Source organism: Quercus suber, unplaced genomic scaffold (genome assembly GCF_002906115.3).
Source record: "Quercus suber isolate HL8 unplaced genomic scaffold, Cork oak 2.0 scaffold_649, whole genome shotgun sequence".
NCBI classification, from domain to species: Eukaryota; Viridiplantae; Streptophyta; class Magnoliopsida; order Fagales; family Fagaceae; genus Quercus; species Quercus suber.
The window spans coordinates 414,339-418,192 of record NW_027070090.1 but is presented as its reverse complement, the minus strand read 5'-3'; the positions used below and the strand labels follow the sequence as shown (position 1 = coordinate 418,192).

The following is a 3,854-nucleotide window of genomic DNA, read 5'->3' as shown; positions in this document are numbered from 1 at the left end:
AAGGCCAATGCCATCCTCTATGTTTAAGCAATCAAGTTATTAACAAATATGCCTGTAAATTTCTTCTGGTTAGTCCAAATTGTCATCCTCTAATTTTCTTATAGAAGCAAGCTAGTGCACATTTTGTTGTCAAATTTTGAAAGCCAAAGATGCAGTTCTAATGAAACTATGTGGGCTTGAAGTTGTGGAACATAAAATTCATATTGAAAGGGTCATGCAACTAAAAGGAGTTTAGTTCATCTGCTTCAAACTATTGCTCTGATTTGTCATTATTTTAAATATAGGGAAACATTTCTGAACTCATTATACTTCAAACTTGCTGGAGCTTCTCTTGCCTCATCATACTTTCATTGCTTTTCTACTGTGCACTTTTGAAGTACAAGACAAATACTTTGAGAGAATGATTAACCCAAGGTAATGCAATTTTTCCAGCATATGTATTTGATGATTAATACATTTGTTTTATAAAAACTGGGATTTGACTTGGTCAGTTTGGCGTGCTGTTTAATCTCAGGTAAACTATGTGGTGGTTGATAGGTAGGGCTGCTTCTTTACCTTTTAACAGCAACTGAAACACACTGATCGAGTGTGGAGCAAGACTTGCTCAGGCTTTCTCTTTGAAATTTTGGAATTGGTGGTAGATGGGAAGATGTGATAGTCCCCTCTGGAGGATAGGTTGCTGCTTTTGGTTTTATTTCTCTTCCTAACTTGAAAGAGCTCAAAAGGTTCAGAATATGACTGCTGTTGGGGGGAAAAGCTGAAAAGGTTACTGCTTTGAAGATGTTATGACACGGATACGGCACCCCCAAATGAAGGCTTATTAATTCACCTGTTGGGGCTACCAAGAATTTTAAATTGTGCCAGAGGCAAAGAGGGGGAAGCTGGCCCAACATTGCTCAGATGCTTGTTTCTTGAAAAATCAAGTCCAGAGATGCCTGTGATTGTTAGGTTTGTTCAACTGATTTGGGTTTGTTGGTATAAATTGATTCAACTATTCTCCAACGGCTATTAACTACTCCTACAGATCTTTATATTATCAGCACTGTAAACAAAACGGCATCGTGTGAGGACTTACGAAGGCCATTAATTAGTACGGGTTGTACGTCACTGTATATAACTAGTTTAAGGACTTGGTGGAACGACGTTGCACGAACTAAGGTGTGTTTACTGTAAGGGAATATTGGGCCAAAAAGCGGTTCGAAGCCCATTATATATGAATGAAAAAAATTCTTTCTATTATTGTACAGGTTCATTTCAATCGGAAAATTTTTAACTTCCACACTATGTAGGCCTTTTTTATTCTTAAGCATCTTAAAATCAAATGAATATGTCATATCCAAATCCAAATACAAGATACTAAAGTCCTTGAGATTAGATCCTAGTTGTATCATAGATATGAGGTTTATCAGAAGAGAATGTTGTACTGATTTGAGCAAGATATATAAGCCTTTATAGTTTATAGCCCATTATGTTGATACTTAGGGTCTTCACCCAACCCATTGAAAAACCAACCCGACTGATTTTTGAATATTAAATAGTATCAAGCCCATAATATGAACAGTTCAGAGCACATAAGCCAGTCACTGCAACGGGCTTGTAAGTTACCGTTCTTGCTGTTGTTGCATTTTTTTTTTCCAATACGTGACCTTGTCCACGATTAAACTAAATGGTATCTAGAAGAGTTTTGTTTAAGATCGGTGGGGGACAACAGAGTCCATCAAAACTCCTTGTAGATTTTGTTGCTATATATTTGTCGTCACTTTGGCAGCCCATTTCTCCAAAGACCTCTTTACCGCTTGACTAACTTATTATCCTTATAAAGATACTAATCTCATCCCTCTTTCTTCTTATGTACCAAGACTTTGGGATCCCTGAAGTAATGTTAAAAAGATACTAATCTCAATTTTGCCTTATTAGTGAGACAATCTCTAACAAGAACCCAAATTTTAGCCATCATATTAATAGTGACTCTTACTAGCTCTACCAAAACCTGTAACCCATGTCCCATTAATGTCTCTCAAAGTACCACCCCATGTGACGTCCTTCTCTTGATATATCTCATTTTTAAAAGAATCCCCATGTAGTTAGGCTTAACAAGTCAACAAGTATGTTCCCCTAAAGGAAGTTTCATGAATGTTATACTATCAATTTCTTCCCCTTAGAAATTTTCTTTTTGCAGTGGGTTCATAAAATACACAAATCCCCATTAAAAAAATGGAAACCATGAAAAAAGATTGAATGACTCTAATTTGATTCAAGAAGTTGCTAGGATCAGGAAACACCATAGACAAATAGAAACATTCCAATTCTTAAGAGCTTAATAAAATTTGCAATCCTTTATTAGCCAAATTTAATGGGTCATGAAGCCATTCCCTAAATGGACCATTAGGGCTCCAGTGAAGCAACTAAAAGCTCACGAAAAAGCCCATTTTGTATCACCTATTCTTACACTCAACTCAAGTTCTTGAACTGTTCAGCTTTTGATTATTTAATGATTTATTAATTCATTCAGGTGTGATGTGATGAGGTATTAGGGGCTGTTTGGATTCAAAAATTTTATCACTCAATTTCCGTTACTCAATTTCCATCACTAATTACTCATCATTCATCATTCATCACTCATCACTTAATTTTTCACACCTGTTTGGCACCATCACTCACTTCCCATTACTCAATATTTTTCACACTATTTATGGGCCCCATTTCTGTCACTTGGTCAGATTTTTTTTTTCTCCACTTTTCTTTCTTCATTCTCTGTTCTTCAGTTCGTTCTTTTTTCATTTTTTATTTTTCTCCCTTTTCACCTTTCTCATCTCAGATTTCTCATCCAGAACAAAATTAAACATGCATAAATATATTCCAAAACAAACCTAGATTTCTCAATCATTAAAAAAAAAAAAAAAAAAAAAACTCAAATCTGCCCAGGCCATTGATGTTGATGTTGCTGTTGCTGCTGTTGTGGCTGTGGTGGGTTTTAGAGTTTTTAAGGAGCGAAATGTCGGAAACGGTAGTTGCTGCTGTTATACTGCTGTTGGAACTTGGGCACCTTGAAACGGGCTAGCCATGGCTGCCGCTGAGTTAAAACGATCAGACCCTATAGCCGCCGCTGCTGCTTCTTCATGATTTCATAAACCAGATCACCGAACCAATGAAAAAAAAAAAAAAAAAAAAAAAAAAAAACCTAGATCACCGAACCCAGTGAAAGAAGAAGAAGAAGAAGAAGAAGAAAAAAAGTGAAGAACACTGGGGAGACCGAACCCAAGAGAAGAAAAAAAAAAGGAAGAATAGGGGAGACTGAACCCACGAGAAGAAAGGAAAAAAAAAAAGGGAAGAACAGAGGAGACCGAACCCGGGAAAAGAAAGGGAAGAAAAAAAAAAGGAAAAGGTGCGGCTGGTACTGTTTGTGAGTCCCTCATGTGTGTTTAATTACAAAAATGTCATTGAGTTATGAGTTATGGAAACTGAAAACAGTCAAAATGTGTTTTCAGTTTCCATAACTCATAACTTAAAAATTAGAGAATTGAGTGATGGAAACAGAGTTATCGTTTGCCAAACAACCTTTTTGCTATAGGTCCCACCATTTTTGAGTTATGAGTTATGGAAACTGAGAATTGAGTTATGGAAATCAAAAATCCAAACACCCTTAGTATTCAATCCTTTAATGCCTAAGTCCCTAAGCCTGGCATCTCTTGTTCGAATCGAGATTTTTAGAGTTCTTTATAGTTTTCTACCACCTTTAGTCTTGATTGTTCCTTTAATCAATAATTTAAACTATAACATGTCATTAATCCACATACAAAAACCTTAAACAATAATGTCACATTAGCTATTAAAAAAAATTTACAAGTCAGATT

General features: G+C 35.9%; 1 long non-coding RNA gene across 1 annotated transcript; it reads left to right on the top strand.

The window, feature by feature from the left end:
- Positions 1–2: 2 nt before the first annotated feature.
- On the top strand, positions 3–594 carry LOC136064234 (uncharacterized). The gene is made up of 3 exons (XR_010625904.1): positions 3–68; positions 285–414; positions 515–594. It is a non-coding gene; the product is annotated as an uncharacterized LOC136064234 (long non-coding RNA).
- Positions 595–3,854: the final 3,260 nt, after the last annotated feature.